This window comes from Pogona vitticeps, chromosome 8 (genome assembly GCF_051106095.1).
Source record: "Pogona vitticeps strain Pit_001003342236 chromosome 8, PviZW2.1, whole genome shotgun sequence".
Lineage (NCBI taxonomy): Eukaryota > Metazoa > Chordata > Lepidosauria > Squamata > Agamidae > Pogona > Pogona vitticeps.
Window position 1 is genome coordinate 24,894,979 of NC_135790.1, and position 19,220 is coordinate 24,914,198.

Below are 19,220 nucleotides of genomic sequence, written 5' to 3' on the forward strand. Positions count from 1 at the left end.
GTATTTATTGAATTATTCCTTTATTTGCATTTAACTCCATAATGCAATATAGCCCTCCAAGTATCATTTTGACTGTCTATGGTCATCCTGAATCTGCATGCCCCTTTACGTGATGGCTTTGAAAAGTGACCTGGCAAGTGTTTTACTTAAAGAAATACATGCATTTTCTTATTTTTAGTTGCCATCTTTTTTGCCTCTTGGGCATACAGTAGGATGACCAAAGAATCCCTGAGCATTCAGAGTGATGATGTAAATGCTACATTCTCTCCCCTTCCCCTCCCTTTGCCGAAACGGAAGTCACAGAGGCTGTGCATATAACCATTAGAAAAGAGGTAATTAACGCAGACACTTCTATACAAATACAATGAGAAATAATTCTTTCTTAGAGAACGCAGGTATGCTCTGAAAACAGCAGGCTATGCACTGAAACCTTCTAAGTGATGCTGTTATCAGTGTGTGTGTGTGTGTGTGTGTGTGTGGGAAATCTAAGATAATTTAAGACAAATTTCTTTCGGGAAATAGATGTAATCTGGTTGCCATAGCAGACTTCCTCTCTGCTCTAGAGCAGAGGATGATGGCGGTGTTATTCCTAAAATTATTCACGAGCCAACAGGGTGGATGGTGCCGAATGCAATGGGTTCACACATTGCTTTGAGAGGCTAACCAGGCTCTGAACGAGGAGTGCAAAATTCCTTACATGTTTGGAAAGGCAGGGTCAGCGCCATGAACACAGGCGCCGTAGGCTGAATCTCCTTTAATTTTGTAGTCACAAACGGTGGTTTTGAAGGAGGTGGCCTATCGGGCAATATCCAAAGAAACGAAATGAAACGAAATGGGGCCAAAAAAACCACGTGGCGCCTTAAAAACTAACTGTTCTGTTTTAATGCAAGCTTTCGTGGATGCAAACTGAGGTTTCTCATCTGCTGACATTCGGATGCAGGAGGCTGATCCTGACAGCTCGTACACCCACAAGGCACACAGGAAAGATTTTGCAAGTTGATCCCGTTCAGCGTAGTCCATGCTCCGCATTTTTAAGAAACCATATACACACACACACGCTCCCCGATGCCCCATTCTCTCTACTGTGCCAAAGTAAACCTTATTTGTGCTCTTTAGAAAGTTGAATGCTTCCAGTACGGATTTGATCCCTTACATCATCAACTCTTAAGACTGTATTTAGTCTTCGGCATGCATAGACAAGACCAACTGAAGTCACAATAGGAAACGTGTCTGCCCATGGATACCTCTGAGTTATGATAACTCTCCTAGGATTTTGGAGGTGCGCCAGAGGTTCCCAGAATGGTTTGGTGTTGCAAGGATTTGAACGGATCTCTAGAGTCCTGGTTTGTCACTTTGGCCACGACACCAAAGTGACTCTTGCCCCCCCCCGTACCCCTGTGGCCGTTTTAGTGCTGACCTATTTGCTCTCTTCATCCTGATTGTTCAAAGGTGTGCAGCAGCCGACTTCCCATTGGGCTGTGGTGTTTCATACTATGGGAAAGGCTGATGCCTCCAGGCGGGGAGAAATAACTTGGGTCCCCCAAAGTGTTTGTATGTATATCCTCTCCTTGCCTGCACCATCTTTGGTGTGACCAGGACCCACCCCGTGACATCACCAGAACTTCTCCCCTTCTCCAGCCCCAGTTTTAAGGCCCAGACCTGAAGAAACAGGACACCCTTTCAGCCTGAAAGGTGCTGAGCCTAGATCCTTTCAGTGGGCCACCGGGAACCTCCAGAACCCTATCCTTTTCACAAGCTTTCCACAAGTGCTAAGATCTTATTTAGGTCCACGAACATCAAACAGGCATGGCAAGAAGCAGGAGGGAAGCAACGCAGAAGGAGGGGAGAAAACAAGAGCCTCATTCCGGGCGGTGCTCCTTCATCAGACTGAGAACCTCCCCAAACCGTTCTGCCAAACCATCACCGCCATTTCTTCAGTGGCGGTAAATCTCTTTGGGGCACCCAGGTGGCAAAGGAGAAGCACTTCCCACGTCAACCTAAATAATTAGCACCCAACATTTCTGTGCACCCCAACAAGGGTGGACTTTAAAAAGCCGCCCCCGAGAAGTCTCAGCGCTAGGACACACCGAGTTGGTGCAGGGAGATTATCTATTTAAAAAGCCAGATGCTTACCAAATCCAGTTGGGCTACTCAGAGGAGGGGCAGAGAGGAAAGAAGGCAAACAACCAATAATGGCTGAGCACAGGATCCTGGCGTATCGGTTTGGAAACACATGATATCGTAACTCTGCAACTAAGCAGGTCTGGGTCAGGATGGTGAATTCCTATACAACTGTTTCTTTGATCCATCTTTGTCCTCGGTACTAACGGTAAACTCATTTCCCCAACGTAGATCCTTCAGGAGCCCAAAAATGTCAGCTCCTAGTCACCAGAAAGGGGGGGGCATCCACCGGCTTGCGAGAGCCCCAATGTTTAGGAATATAGGAGTCTCTCTTGCACGTACCGAGTCAGATTCTTGATTCATCGAGCCTAGTATTGGTGGCTCTGACTGGCAGCAATGACTCTCCTGGATGGTGAATCCCTGGAGAGCTCTGTTATGTCCAGGTGGTCTCCCATCCAAATACTAATCCAGGCCCACTTCTGCTTAGCTTTCCAAATCAGAGCACATTGGGCTTGTTCAGGTGGCTGACGGCAGGAGAGAGAAGTAACCCTTTTCAGATACTCCACCAAAGCATGGCTCCCAAGCTTTGATTTGCAGATGTGCAAACCTCAGGGTGTGGGTGGGGAGGGCTAGTCAGAGCAGCACCTCATCCAAGGGTCCAGCAGGACCTCAGTCACTCATCAACCATTGAACGCTGACTGTTAGAGGCAAGCATGAATTTCTTTCCTTATCACCAGTTCCAATTCCTTATTTGGCTGAAAAGCAGCTCAGCAATTCAGCTGAAAGGACTCTGGCGCTTACAGGCGCACATCTCCATAAAGCTTGTAACTGCCCCATGTTGCGTACTGTATATGTGAGCTGATAGTTTTATGCTACTGTTCAGGAGATATGGGTTCACATCTCCGCTCAGCTATGAAAAACTCACGATGGAACACCAAACTACTCCTTCAACACCCTGCATTCCTCAAAAACCTTCTTAGGGCACCATAGGTCAAACGTGACTCGATGGGATTATATTGCATATCACTATGATCTGGACGAGCAATCCAGATAGGCAGGGTATAAATCAAATAAATAAATAAATAGATTGGCAAACGTTTGCCTCCTTTTTAAAAATATTTAATACGTTCTTAGCCAGGTTCAGGGAGATAAACAGCAAGACGTGATGATCTGCAATGACAAATGTAAATAATGATTTAGGTCTCTGCACTCTCACATAAGGTGGGGGCTAGTAGACCAGTAGAGCTAATATCTATTTTATGGTGTGATAAACAGATGCCTTTTTTCACTTGAAGGAGCACCCCTTTTAAAAACATGATAAGCAGATTTTTCAGTTTGAGCCTTAGGGTTCATGTTTCCTCCTCTTACTTTTTGTCCGCTGCCGAGTGGTCACTTCCTCAAATGTACTAAACATGCGCACTGAACACACTGGAGAAGCACTCCATAGTACAGCTCAAACTTTCTGTGCAAAAGACTTCATCTTTGGCTTCTCCAGCATCAATGGGGGAAAGCCCGTCTGAAACCGTAAGACAGCTGCTGCCAGTCCCTCTAGGCAATTGATCCACAAACAACTTGTTTCCTTTGATCTGATTCTGTGTGTTGCACTCAGCAAGGGAAATAAACACTTTCTAAGGGATTAAGAAAGTGCCAGAGAAACCATACGCTTCTGCCAATTTTTTTATCACTTCTGTAATAAACAAACATCATTCCCTTTTAGCCTTTTCATGTGTGTGAAGTTCTGCTTTTGCAAAACAATAATGGGATTGTTCTTGCACTCAGCAGAGCAGACTCATAAATATTTTGGTTGCTGCTGTTCCTGGTCGTACCATTCTCTAATGATGATTATTTTAGCCTATCACTAATGGCTGATGAGTATATTCTGTGGATATAAAACTGTGCATGGAAGGAAAACTGTCCCCTGCCATCTATCCTCCAGCCCGTGTGTGGCCGATTTTTCCTTTGCACACAGCAGAAGTTTTACCCCAACTGTGCCCCTTGATAGTTGGGGTCATGATCAAGGAGGAAGACTCCCCCCCCCCATCTTCTTGGCACGTTACTCATCTTATTTACTCAGACATGTGGTTACATGCATCCTGCCTTGGTTATTAAAAAAGGCCCATGCAGAGTAGTCTTAAACACGTTTCTATTATTAAAAAGTTATTCTCTTATCTCCTTAGATAACCCTTCAGAAGACCATCCACATCATTCTTTCTGTATGCCTGAATAAGAACCACATTGCTTTCTTTTAGCTCCAAACGGTGTCCAACCGTCCAGTTTCAGAAGCCAATTCAGATTATTGCTTCACACTTGAAGTTACCTGCACAAACACTTGGATCAACATCCATATCAACTGTATTCAGAAATTAGTCCTGCATGAATGCCATCTGTATCATATCTGCTTTTTTCCAGTGTTAACGTCCTGCTCCTAATGATTAAGAGATATATGGGTCACACAGGTTTGGACTCTAACACACTGAACAATTCAGTTCCAACTTGACGGCATATAAGAACAACTAATTAATTAATTTAATCAAGAAGATTCCATGTGATTGTAATATTGGTTTTCTTCCTTCATGTCTCTGCCCCACAGCCTGTCCATGCTGGTTCCTTTTCTGCAATGCCCAGAATTTCCATTACTTGGGGGGGGGGGCGGGCTTTGCAGTCAGAGAATATCTATACCTTAGCACATTTTTTCCTAACCACAAATGGTCCTATTCATTTCTGCATCATGAGAGACAATTGGCAACAGAGCTGGTCCATATTACTAGCTTCACATGCGCACTTAAATGAATGAAATGAACCAAGAGGTTTTAGTATTGGCTAACTGAATAGTTTCATAACATTTGCTGCAATTTGGCTTTGGTGTGGTTAACTGTAGGAGGGATTGGCCAAAAGTTACATGGTTGTAGAAGGTCACTACTTTGTATGCTTTTAAAAAAGTGTGCTTAAAAAAAGTAATTTGTTACTATTCTCACAATGTTTGAAAGGTAACTTGTGGCAATTACTTCTTTTGTTTCTGGCCACCTCCCTGTGATCCTGTCTTCTTACTAGTTTATAGCTACAATGTTGTATTATGTGGCTTATCTGTGGAGTGGAAGTATACCACTTTCAGTTACAAAGGAAGAATCAGATTTTTCGAACCGAGGGCCAAAATCCTGCCGGAATTTTACTCCGGAGCAAGAGAAATCATGGACGTTGTGGTGGTGAATCACGATTGATTCACAAGTTGGTGGTCATGGGCCTGCAGTCCCTTGTTTGGCATGTGGCCAGCCCCTCTTGACTGAGCTGCAATTTGATATCACAACTTATGTGATTTCACTGACACCAGAGTAAAATTCGAATAGGATTCTGGCTGAGGTTTACAAAAACATGGGGAGGGGTTCCTTTAAAAAGAATGGGCTAACAGGGATGCAATTTTTGTCAAAGGCTAGAAACATTCCTCTCTCAGTTCAGCGCTTCCAAGTATGCTGGCTGGGGTGTTTTGGAACCCTTATCCCAAAAAGTTACTTTGACAAGCTCTACTTTTCGTTGGGAGGTACTGGAGATAACAGTTTCTTCATTCATTCCTCCTGAATATCTGGAGGATGGCATCTTGTGCTTGAACGGTTTACTTCAAGGTCTGCTGAGCTATTGATTTATCACATGTTTGTCTTGGAAATGTAAGATACGGGGTTGATCTGCACTAGAGGTTTCTTGCAGATTTAATTCTTTAACCAGCCCTAGTTGCACAAGACTTGATAATCACTAAACTGGGGTGCATGACAGATAACAATGTCACGAGATCCATGCAGAAGCAGCATCTGTCCTTCAGTACTTCTACTTGACTTGGGGTGGGGGAATCAAACTTCACTGAACCCTTCCATCATTGAATAACCAGCATAGCCGAGGTTTTCAGATAGTCAGGTTTGTGGTTAAGAGTGCAGGAACAGAAAGACTCGGGTTCAAATAACCACTCAAACAGGACGTTTACTGGGCAAACAGGGCCATTTCTCAACCATTTCTCAGTTTAGGTCCTTGATGAGGATGGGTGAACATCTAGGGCAGTGGTCCCCAACCTTGGGCTTCCAGATGTTCCTGGACTTCAACTCCCAGAAATCCTGGCCAGCAGAAGTAGTAGTGAAGGCTTCTGGGAGTTGTAGTCCAAAAACATCTGGAGGCCCGAGTTTGGGGACCACTGATCAAGGGAACCATTGCAGGCTAGGAATGTGATGGCAAATACTGTACTCTGAATTTTTGCGGCACAGAAAATGTCCCAGACATGGTAAGACATTTGGAAACCACTGTCTCGATCAAGTAACTCTTAGAAGGAAAAGCCAGGGAACCTTTGGTGTCCAGATGTTTGACTTAAAAAAGAAGCTTGTGACAGCATAGTAAGGGATTCATGTTGTTGCCGCTCAAGTCGCAACATCTGTGGGGCCCAAGTTTTCCTTCCCTGTAGAAGGAAATGGCTCAGATCTGACATCTCAAGAGAAAGCAAACTTTTTCCTTCTTTCCGTTCAGATTTTAAAGATGGGAACAGGGGCAAGGGCGGGAGATGAAGATCCAGCTATCACATAGCAAACCACCTAGGTGTGCACCCCATCAGTTGACTGACATTTTCCAAATACTGAAAAGCAAGAAGCCCCAAATGACTCAGAAGCTTTTAACAAAGTAGGAGTTTCAAGGTGCGCGCGTGTATGTGTGTAAGCGGGAAACGGCTGAAATCACTTGCTATTAAAAAAAAGCAGAACGAAATATCAAAGCAAAGGCCACTGTAGGCAATGCTTTTGGCTGACATCCATCTCTCCCCCCCCCCAAAGCTGGAAATAACTCAGTTTCAGCAATCTACTCAAATACATGTACATTGCAATTAGAAACTGACTGGACTCCAAAGAGAGTGGATTCCAAAAACTGGGACAGATTGTGGATGCATCTTAATAGATTGTAAACTCACAACAATGCTTAGGTGTGAGCTGCCCCATCACGAGGTACACAGACCCTGGGGAGCGAGACCGGTTCCTCTCCAGACCACACACACAAAACGTGAACCCTTCCTGCCCCTGTGCGGTGGGGCCTGATCCATCCCAGCTTCTTTACCCCTAATGCCAGGTATTTTAACCAATTACACATCTAGTTTGCTCCTAAATCTTTAAAGAGTCTTGTTGCACCTTAAAGACTAACAACTACCACCCCCTATGAACTGCAGAACTGAAAGGGACTCTATGGGTCACGGAATCCCACCCTTCACTAGAGGCACAGTTGGGGAATTGAACGCCCAAACTCTGGCTCTGCAACCAGAGATCTAAGCCACTGAGTTATCCAGGTTTTGTACTGCACAAATTTGCCAGATGCCCAGTGCGGACTGTGGGCCATGAAAACAGAGGCTGCATTAAAATCCCTTGATCTGTCAGTGCTAGCTACCTATGAGCATGTCTCATGCAGATGCCAATCTCATAGGGACAGCTATTTGAACATCTGGATTTATAGGCTTATATGCTTACACTGATTTATATGCTTCATTTGAGATGCATTTAAGGATGATACAACTATCTTTATATCCCAGACTCAGAATCAAAGAATCATGGAGTTGGAAGGGACCTATAAGGCCATTGAGTCCAACCCTTTGCTCAAGGCAGGAATCCAAATCAAATTATATCTGTCAGATGGTTGTCTAATTTTCTCTCGAACGCCTCCAGCGCTGGGGCCTTCACCGCCTCTCAAGGTAATTGGTTCCATGGCCATATTGCGCTAACATTTATGTTTGCATCTATCATTGGTCTGTAAAGCATCACAAGTTTTTGTCGTTTGTGCTACAAGAGACAAACACAGCTCCCTGCTCCAATCCAACCCCCCCACCTCACTCCCTCCGTCTTTGTGTCTTGAAGACGGAAGAACGTTTTGCTGGTACTTCGTGGCTGAAACCCTTTTGATTAGCCTAGTCAGTTGCACTAGGGTAGGCCCATTTGCAAGAGTGGGGATTTGGTCCGTCAACTCCTCTATAAATTCCATCCGTACAAATGGGACTACTCTAGCTGCAACTCACTTTAGTGCAACACGTCACAATTAGAGTAGGCCCATTTGAATCAAAGACCCTTCTTCCTCCAGTCGTAGGGTCCATGCCCTACAGAGTGTGCAGCTTGAGTGAATAACAAAAGCATGCAATCTTTTAGAGACCATTTCCCCTCTTTGATAAACACACAGCGCAAAGAGGCTAATTATAGCTTCCTTTCCTTCAGGCAGACAATTACCAATGACACACAATAACCCACAATGTCAGCCAACCGCTGCTACTCATTATCAAGAGGTTCTAACTAAGCTGTTACATCTCTCCCCTTCATTGTTTCAACGACAATAAATAAATGCAATAAAAGACACGGGCATGGTCCCTATAGAATCCTTCCTCTCGAAAGTGAGATAACAGAGATATGGTGCAAGGTATAGAGATTATAGAGAGGGACCCCTTTTTCCTTCTGGGTGTGGGGGCAAGGCTGGGGGGGTCCTCGGACTGAGGGTCACTTGCGTTGTGGTGTTCTGCTATCAAACTGGTGGAGATCCTTTGAGTTAATGATCTCTAAAAGGTCTGATCTTGAGTCGCCCTCGCAGACTAAAGGCTGTGGCTTCCTTTATGGAATCAATCCATTTCTTCTTAAGCCTTCCTGTTCTCCTAATGAGAGTGACTAGCAGAATATTAAAGACAGACCGAAACAACTAAATTATTTAAGTGGGAACGTTCCTGGGTTGCTAGCCATCACGGGATGAAAAAGATGCTGCAATATGCTCTCCCTCTCTCTCCGTGTGTGTGTAAAACAGACTAATGTGGTCATGGCTCTGAAGATCTCTTCACGCCTGCATTCATTTATGGAACTCAAGGTCAAACTACAATAAGTTACTTCTTTTGGAATGATATTTTCCCAGAAGCCAGCCAGCATCTCCAGTGGTTGTGATCCTTCTTCACGTCTCAGTCATCCTGAATACCTATGACTGGTTTTCGCTTCTCCCATCATAACTGGGATTTTCCCACTAACCCCTGGGCTCCTTACACTTCTTGAGCGGGATAAAAGGGTTGGCCTGTGTTAAGGCAATAATGGTAAACATTGGTCCTCCCAGTGTTGCTGGACACTGTCGTTCATCATCCGTCACCATTAGCCACACTGGCTAGGACTGATCAGAGTGGCTCTCTAAGAACATCTGGGGTTTGGATTCTGCCCACCTCTGGCCTACATAAGACTCACCCCATCCCTCTTCCTCAGAAATTCTTGGGGTAATGCATTCATTCTCTTGAATCCATCCTCTTTCTGTAGCAACATGGTCCGTTTCGTTCCTTCCTCCTCACTTACTCCTCCCTATGATGTTTAAAGAGCCTCGTGGCGCAGTGGTTAAACCGCTGTACTGCAGCCAAAACTGTGCTCACGACCTGGGGTTCAATCCCAGGTAGCGGCTCAAGGTTGACTCAGCCTTCTATCCTTCAGAGGTCGGTAAAATGAGTACCCAGCTCGCTGGGAGGGGGGGAAATGTGTAGCCTGCCTACTTAACTTGTAAACCGCCCAGAGAGTGCTTGAAGCGCTGTGGGGTGGTATATAAGCAGCACGCTTTGCCTTTTGCTTTTTTTGCTTTTATCCAACTTTTGACCTACACCCAGCAGTATATCAAGCCAACCAGATATGGATTCCAGTGCTGAATAACTTGCATGGGAAATGCAGTGACCCAGGCAAACCATGTCCGTAAACAGTTGAATGAGCAGAAGGAGGACAAAATAAGCCCAAAGCACAATATAACACGAGGCCTAAACCTTAAGGCAGTGGCTCCCAACCTTGGAGTCCCCAGGAGTTCTTGGACTAAAACTCCCAGAAGCCTTCACTGCTGGCTGTGCTGGCCAGGATTTCTGGGAGTTGAAGTCCAAGAATATCTGAGGACCGGGACCCAAGTTTGGGAACCACTGCCTTAAGGTAGACCTCTCAGTCTGGAAGACAAAGCATTGATAATATTTATTGGGGTAATTAAGTCTTGCAAAAGAGGGGGGCAGGAGAAACAGAGAGCTTGCTCTCCCTCCACTGAGCCCTTGGTTCCATGCTTGCCAATAAGTCAAGAATTTAAAGGCCTCGACCTTTTAGGGGATTAACACAATTTCTATGTGCACATTACTCAAATTTCAGTTGGTGCCCTTTGAAAGTACTGGTGGAAGCATGAGTAATGACTTGCCACTTAATTAAATGAACAGGAGAAAAGGTTAGGCTTTTTCATGTCACCTTCCATGTGACAGAAATGCGCCCAAATGGAACTCCACTTGGCCACCGGGTGTTTCATTTGCCCTCCATCCTGGCTCATGGAGTTACCACAAGCAGCATTTCCTTGGCTGACCTGCTTAAAAGTTTGCAACCTCCCCGAATCAGGCTGAGGCTGTGGGCAGCTGCGCTGCCTACTTCTCTCTTGGCTGAAAGCAAGAAACTCCTTTGCACATGAGTCAATCTTCCTCCCTCAAACGTCAACCACAACCATGGTCCACTCACTTTTCAGGGAACCCAGAAGGGCAGGAACAAGGGGGGAGGCAACCGTTCAGATCTGATGGGGTCGGTGAACACCTTGATGCATTAATGGCCAGACTCCTGTTGGTTAACTTACATGGGCACATGTTATACTGCACAGCTTGCCATGATGAATTGTCGCTAACAAGACAGATGGTTGAGTTATGAGTCACGAGTCTGTTACACACTTGGGCACCTGCACCATAAGTTGAGCAGCACCTCATTAGGTAAAGGTAAAGGTTCCCCTTCATAATTTTTGTCCAGTCGTGTTCGACTCTAGAGGGCGGTGCTCATCCCCGTTTCCAAGCCATAGAGCTAGCATTTTTTTCCGAAGACAATCTTCCGTGGTCACATGGCCAGTGTGATTTAGACACGGAACACTGTTACCTTCCCACCGAGGTGGTCCCTATTTATCTACTCGCATTTGCATGCTTTCGAACTGCTAGGTTGGCGGGAGCTGGGACAAGCGACAGGCGCTCACTCCGTCGCGTGGATTTGATCTTATGACTGTTTGGTCTTCTGACCCTGCAGCACAGGCTTCTGCGGTTTAGCCCACAGCGGCACCACATCCCTGCACCCCACAGCACCTCATCAGTTAGTAGCAATTTGCCACAGTGAGTTATGAGACTTAACTTACGCCCATGTAAATCACCAATAGTGCTCTGGCTCTTGAGTCTTGGACACTGAAGATATTGAAATATGTATCTGTGCTATGTAGTGCATTGGACTTGGATTCAGAAATGGAGAACTGCTGTCATCCCTGGATCACTATCTTGATATTCCCCTTCTACACTGAGGAAAGGATCTGTTGCAGAGTTTTGAATTTCTGGTTAAATTCTTCTAGCTGTACAGCTGAAGTGCAGGGATTCACAGAGCAGAATAGCTTCAAATTCCCCAGAGTAAACCACTAATTTTCTCATCAACTGGCACAGTCTCAATAAGTTGCTCTGAGATTATTAGGAGAAAGAATAAAAGGTTGCATTACTTACAGTTGTGAACAAATTAAACAGCAAACTGACTGCTTTCAGCAAAAAGCTTTAAACAGAAACCATACTTCCAACAGAAAACAGAGAGGGGGAAAAACTGAGCAGAGAAGTGGGTCTCTCTGAATGCAAAGGCAGGGGAAAACTATTGGTTTGTGTTGGGCAGATTGACAGTCATCTCGTCCCAAGAACATCCATTCCAGCCAAACCTACTAAAAGCAGCATCCGAGGTTGCAAAAATCCCAACAGGATTAAACTTCTATTGTACGTAGTTAACAGAGCCCTGTATCTTTGATGTAATGACGAATTCCAGAGGTCCAGTACACATACGTGCCCCTCTGTGGACCTTGACAGAGCAGCGCCTACTTCTGTGGTCCCACCATCCAATGTTTCTGTCTTATAAAAAGGGGCTTATGCTCTGAAAAAGACCCCTTATGCTTGGTAGGGAGTGGGGGGGACACTTTTACCATATGTTTAAGCCCCCCCCCATGCTCTCACATCCCGTTTTTTATTTTCAAATAAAAATAAAGGCTATTTATGAGAGGGTGCAAAGTGTTTCTTTTTTTCAGAAGGGGAAAAAAGGCTACGTAGTGCTTTGATAATGGAAGCACAGTTTAGAAAAGCTACTTTTTCTTTCTTTAAAACCAGAACTCTGATTCCTCATGCTGTTTTTTTAAATTGTTCTGAATGCTGGAAAACATAGAAATTATTTTTGCTGCTGCTGTCTCCTGTCCTAATCTGTTTATCGGGCTGAATCTGATTTATTATGTTAATCGATATTTTGGATTTATGTTATTATAATTGTATACTTTTCTGTGTTAGCCGCTCAGAGTGGTACCGATTTACCAGATGGGCAGGATATAAATCAAATAAATAAATAAATAAATAAATAAATAAATAAATAAATAAATAAATAAATAAATAAATAAATTCCTGAAGCCTGCTGCTGTGGGTGATGCTGGGTGTTGATTTCCAAAAGGTATCTTGGCTAGCATTTGGCATTTGCAGAGTTGGTAACTGAAGCAGCTATTCCAGGTGGGAGATCACACACACACACAAACACACACACACACACACACACACACACACACACACACAAACACACACACACACACCCGACGGGGGGGGCGAAGTCAAGTGCTCCTCTTTCTCTGAATGACCCCTGGGCAGTGAGCCCTCCCCCCCCCCCCCCCGCTATGGGTCCATAGACCCAAATGGCTTCCAGGACTTTTACAACTCTTCAAAGAAGCTTAGGTTTGGCTTGCCTTCCAAGACTCTGGGAGAAATGTTTAATTTTAGCCCGTACAGTTGGTGGAGATGGGGAAGGCATGTTCGTTCACGCCACTCACGGCTTCTCTGCTAAAGCTGTCGTGGGAAATTATGTAAGTCGTTATATATTACAGGGAGGGGCTCTCGCTCACTGGCATAGACCGCACGCTTCTAGAAGAGGGAGCAGGGGTTGGCATGCTAGCCCGTTCTTATTTTCAGACAGTAACAAATGGCTAATTCATAACAATTGATTGTCTTTCTCTGTATGGTAGCGCATTTGGAAATGGCCACCAATGGGAAAGGATTTATCTTTAAACACATGGAGAAATATAGTATGTGATATTGTGCCAAAGGGAGAATGAACTCACTGGTTCAAATTACTTCAGCAACCACACTCTTAAAATCATTTCTTTGAAGACACGGTTGGCTTTTATTTGTCTTATTCATAAGAATGATAAGCAGAGATGGGGACAAGCGCCAGTTCATCAGTTCATTTGGGTTCGTTTGTCGGCCAATATTTGAGCCAAGGTTTGGCGATTCACCCTCTCCAGAGTGCCCCACCCTGCCTCCTCCAGGTGCTATCTCCAAGGGAGCAGGCAACCAAACCACAGATCAGCTGTTTGGCTGGGAAACAAACTTCACTGAACCAAGACTTGTGCCCTTCTCTAACGATAAGACTTGCCGTATTTTTCCATGTATAAGACTATACTTTTGTCTAAAATCTTTAGACTAAAAATTGAGGGTTGACTTATACATGGAAGTAAGCTGAAGAGAGAACAAAAACAAGTGGAGGGGAAAGCAGGGATCAAAGCGATCCTGCAGCGCTTTGATCCCTTTCCCCCTACACTTGCTGAGCCCCACTTAGATTTCTTAATTTTGGATTAGAAAAGTGTGTGTGGGGGGTCTTATACATGGAGGTGTCTTATACATGGAAAAAATATGGTACCCCCCCCCCCTTAACCTCCCATGTCAATCTCTGGTGTGATATTCTAATCTGACACAGACTGCAATGATGTGGAGGTACTACATCCATTTACACATCCCTGCACTAGTATTTTGTTGTGTTTCTTTCAGTGTCCTTTCAATAAAGTCAAAACAACAAAGGAATCGTTTTCCTCTTAAAGCCTAACAAGTTTTATTTCTCAGAAGCTTTTCATGGAGCGCAGCCTACTTAATGCTCGCATGCATGTGCTTTGTGTGCGAAAGGCGTAACACCGCCAAGGGATTTTGGGTGTCCTGGCCCGAACAAGCAACTTCTTCAAAGCCTGGGGGACTGAGAAGAATCACCGCCAAGCAATAGATACTCCCAGTTGGCTAAATCATTGGTCTGATCCCAGGACACGTCTTGGGTATTCGGGTTATCTTTCTTGTACTGGTAATTTTCCAAGAAGACTGGTTCAAGCTCTAAAGGTGAATGGGGCAAAAGTGTTTTGGCCATTTAATGCCCACAAATGAACTGGGGTGACAGTGGTTTCTTATGCCAACATTGGTGATGGAATGATCTGAAACTCTAGGCAAGGTTATGGAGGTCTGAGCAGACCGAAGGATTTTCACTCAGGGAGGGTGATCTAAAACATTAGCATAGCAAAAGAAGAAAGGCGACACACAGCCACTACCTCACCTAAAGACGGGAAAAAAAGTGTCGGGACTTTGTTACATGAATTTGCATAACATACCTAAGTTGTCCCCTTGGGAGCTGCATTTGACCACTTCAGCCACAGCATGGTCATGCTTGATACATTCTCGGATGTGGGGAAATCGCTGATGAGTTGAGATGATAGTGGTTTCCTCTTTGCAAAGGTGAGGAGAACATCAGGCACAAATGCACAATTTCCCCGTATTTCCAGATCAACTCAAATTCATTCTATTCCCTCCTCTCCAGATCAATAATACACCTGGCCTCCTCTTAGTGACATGACTCAGGGTAAGGTGACAAGCCCTAACTGCACCCACACAGCTTTCCATTTTGTGTGGTCTGGCATTCTTTCCACAGGGGCCTCTTGAACTGGCTCGTAGTCAAGCCCCGTTACAAGATGCATCAGAGAGAGTTAGCCAGAATGGAGTTTTGCTGTGGATGTTGGGGACCTGGGTCAACTTCCACATTTCTTACAAGCCTTGAAACCCGATGCTTGGGGATGGTGATGCATGCTATTTCAGTGCCAGTCTGTTGCTGTGCCATGGAATATTAACAAGATGCAACAATTTCCTCTAACCATTGGGACAAAGTTTGGCAAGTTACTGTGGGTGATCATGGAACAAAGGAAGGCTAATTGCCTTCGAGAAAGAACAAAGGAGTTGACAATGGATGTCTGAGCCAGCGGAGCCTACAGGCAACACCCTGAGACCTCCTTTATTTACTTAGAATGATTACATAGTATTTTGTTAGAATTCAGATAGGATACTAGTTACTTAACCTCTAAGCAGAAGTTTCCCACAAGTTACTTTTAAGAAGACTGGATATAATGACATGTTGTTGCCATCCCTAACTTGGCATTGCAGGATGATACTTTCAAAGCATTAACCTACCATGGCATATCGGTAGATCAACCCCTCTTAAAAGCAGGTCACAAGCTCTGCACTTTGAGTAGATTTTCCCTATTGCATTTTGACCTGTCTTCCTTCTTTCACTGGCTCAAGAAAGAGGCTTACATTGAAGTTTTTGTTATATTCTAAAGCCATTAATTTCCCCAGCAATCAATCAGCTATGAGGTCCCCAACCTTGGGTTTAGGTATCTGGCTTCAGAGCCAGAGACTGGGAGTTCTATTCCCCCCGTTGCCTCCCGGAAGAAGAGCCAGCCTGTGTAGCCTTGGGCAAGCTGCACAGTCCCAAGGCACCCCAGAAGAAGAAGGCCCTCGTCAACCACTTCTGAGTACTCTCGACCTGGCAAACCTTGCAAAGGGTCACCAAAAGTCCGAATGGACTTGACAGCACATGATGCGGATGATTGTGCAGGTTTAAATTAGATGAGCTAGTCCATTCCAAGTGAAAAGCAGACTCCAGCCTGGTTTCAGGGGCTGTGGATACAAAGGAGCAAGCATGACCGTTCTCCTATCCCTGTATTATTGTTTGGAAAAATGTGTTCATTCTACGGCACCCTGTTCTGATGTTGAAAACCCCCAAAACAATGTGCTACTTCTGGTAATGTTGCATTGATAACTAGAGAAAAAAAATACATGAGTCAGCAACCATGGAACTTACCAAATGACCTTCAACAAGAATTCCGCTTTTTCAAATCTATACCCACAGAACAGCTGAAGCATCATCATAGTTTCCGTTTGCCACCTCACATCCACTGTACGAGGGGCTAAATTTGGATTGCTGGTGAATTCAGGACACGTTAGTTTCACTTCCTCTCCCCTTTTTCCACAGCTAGAAGGACTCTGGCATTCTGCATGTAATCAAAAGCCAACTCCTGTTATTTCTTTACTGTATTTCCACTATCTCTTACTGAATTAGGGGGCTGCTTACAGGGTGTGAAATAGATCGTATTGGAGGAGACACAAAACAGGACACGAGGTCCACACCACTTCTATCTGATGGCGCCATTTTGGAAACTGATTCCCAGAGTTTAAGTGGAAACACAGCCCATTTCAAGGCAGGACCGGAGGTGTAAAGATGTGACAGATGTGCATACTCTGGAGAGGGTGCAACTTGTGGGCCTTCAGATAACAGCAGCAGCAATAATAATCTTAGAACTGCAGACCTGGAAGGGACCCTATGGATCATGGAGTCCAGCCCCTGACAAGGAGGAACACAGGGGGATTGAACTCCCAACCTCGGGCTCCACAGTCAGAAACCTAAACCACTGAGCTATCCAGCAGATGCTGGATTGTGGTTCCCATCAGCCAGGAATTTTCAGCATGTATACAATATTGAAACAGCGCCGTCTACGTTGGCTTGGGCACGTCATGAGAATGGCTGATGGTCGGATTCCAAAAGATCTCCTGTATGGAGAATTAGTGCAGGGAAGCCACCCCCGAGGGAGACCACAGCTGCGTTACAAGGACATCTGCAAGCGGGATCTGAAGGCCTTAGGAATGGACCTCAACAGATGGGAAACCTTGACGTCTGAGCGTTCAGCCTGGAGGCAGGCAGTGCATCATGGCATCTTCCATTTTGAAGAGACCCTTGTCCAGCAGGCCGAGGCAAAGAGGCAGTCCCAAAAGCAGCAAAATCAGGGAGCTGGACAGGGGACAGATTTGATTTGTCTCCAGTGTGGAAGGGATTGTCACTCTCGAATTGGCCTTCTCAGCCACACAAGACACTGTTCCAAGACCTCCATACAGAGCACGATACCATAGTCTCTTGAGACTGAAGGATGCCCACAACAGCCATTGCCAGCGTAGCCAACGGTGAAGGATGATAGGACCTGCCATCAAACAACATATGGAGGATGTCACCCACCCCACTTGACTCAGCCTGCTGTCCAGTAGCTAATGACAAAGAAACATAAGCAACAGGTTTAATGGTGGATGCCATTAACCATGTTGCTTTCTCTTCTTATGTTTCTTTGCACTGGTTGTGGGTTCGGCAGCTTTTCTAAGAGAGGATGCCTTCAAACTGAGGACACCTGCCGTAGCATCAACAGAAAAACTTTAGGGAACCAATCCAGTCACTAGCTGCACCTAGAGTAGGTCCACCAGGTCAAAGGCCAGCATCCTTTCCAATCTTGATGGGGCACAGCGCTCCAGAGGTAGAAGCTATTGCAGTGATTTGAGCCGGTTGCACGACCAGGCCCTTCGCCCCCTGCACTTAGCACTTCGTTAGATCATCATGGCTGCTTCTGCTGTTGGAACTCTGTACATGTAAGAACCAAACACTGACCAAAGAGTTACAGGCACGTGTTGACTTATCTTTGAGGTTCTGCATTGGTGGGTTTATCCTAGCCAATAGATTCAAGTCTGGAAGAAAAGGAAGCAAACACTGCTACTTCCACAGTTAACCACTACAGAATTTCTCTTCCCTTATGGAGAGGTTTGGTGACATGGTTTCCCTCATCTCTGATTTTTTCTATCGACAAACAGCATGGGGAACTCTGCAAAGCTGTGTGCCCACCACTCCAGTCTTAATGGCTCCTTGCGTCTTATCTCACTAATGGAGTACCTACAATCTAATCAAGCGTTCTTCACTGGGGGATAAAGAGCAGTCCCTCAAAGTGTATGTATATATTTTAAAATCCTTTTAAGGCAAGTAAATTGCATTAGAAGCACAAGGTTTGGCAGACTGTTCATTTGTGTTATCAGTCCCAGCCGCAACCCAACGTAGAGTATGTCACTCCTCTCCTTCTGCTTCCTGGTTGGCTTTACTATTAGCCTTAAAGAAACCTGGACATTTCTATTACATTACAATACAGATGATGTCTTGTCTGGATTTTCTAGTCATCTGTTCGTCCTGTATCCTTGGGACCCGAGAAGAGCTCCTCAAAGGATCGTGGCCCGAAAAAGTTTGAGAATGGCTGCTGGATCAGGGGTTCTTGGACTTGGGTCCCCCAATGTTCTTGGACTGCAACTCCCAGAACAAGAGAAGGACGGGGGAATTTGGTTGGAAAAAGTGAGATGGACAGACCGGCCCATCCCTTTGTGTTCAACCAGATCTAGAGAGCTGAGGAAAAGTGGCTACCTCTTCTTTCCTAACAGGCTTTTCATCTTTTGGGTCCATGTGGCAGGCAGGCGCAACACGATCCTCTCCAGACCAGGAAGTGCTCTATGGACTAAATTTGACCGGCACGATGGTTGAGAAGGAAACCACCCAACTTCTGTGGTCCATCCTTGTTCCCAACTGCCAATCTGGGAAAGTACTGGCTGAGACAGAGTAAAATCTGCGAGCTGTGGTGGACTCCTTCGCCAACCCCTCTCTTCCACCCTCATGTTCATATTCTCACTCCCCAAGGCGGCTGTGCTTCACACACAGCCTATAATTTGCAAATGATTCTGGTCTGAGTCTTCCTCTAATATGTGGGATATTATTGTACGCATGCCTTTAACCTTGTCATCTGTGATCAGGGGAACCCACCGCAGATCATCTTGAGCCTACAAGGCTGCCATATATACTGTTCCATAAAAAACCAGCCTTTCCCCCACATTCCCTTGATGGTATCAAACACCAAACACCTTCAAAGCCCCATTTCAAGGCCATGGGACTCCCACCATCCCTCCTGCCTCTCCTTTTCATTTCTCTCTTTGAATTTGTATCTTGGAAGTAACCCAGTCCCTTTTGGAGCTATGACATGCTCCCCAAACCTCTCACTATTTTCACATGGCCCATTAAAAAAAAAGACTAAGGATGTATCATGAATTTAAAATGGAAGCTCATGCAGTATGACCAAACTGAAAAGCCTCTTGTCCT

General features: G+C 45.2%; 1 protein-coding gene across 1 annotated transcript in view; it reads right to left on the reverse strand.

Annotated features, from left to right (window-relative positions):
* The window catches only part of UBASH3B (ubiquitin associated and SH3 domain containing B), a 60,528-nt gene that overhangs the window by 32,494 nt on the left and 8,814 nt on the right, over positions 1-19,220 (reverse strand). The gene's annotated exons all lie outside the window — the stretch shown is intronic.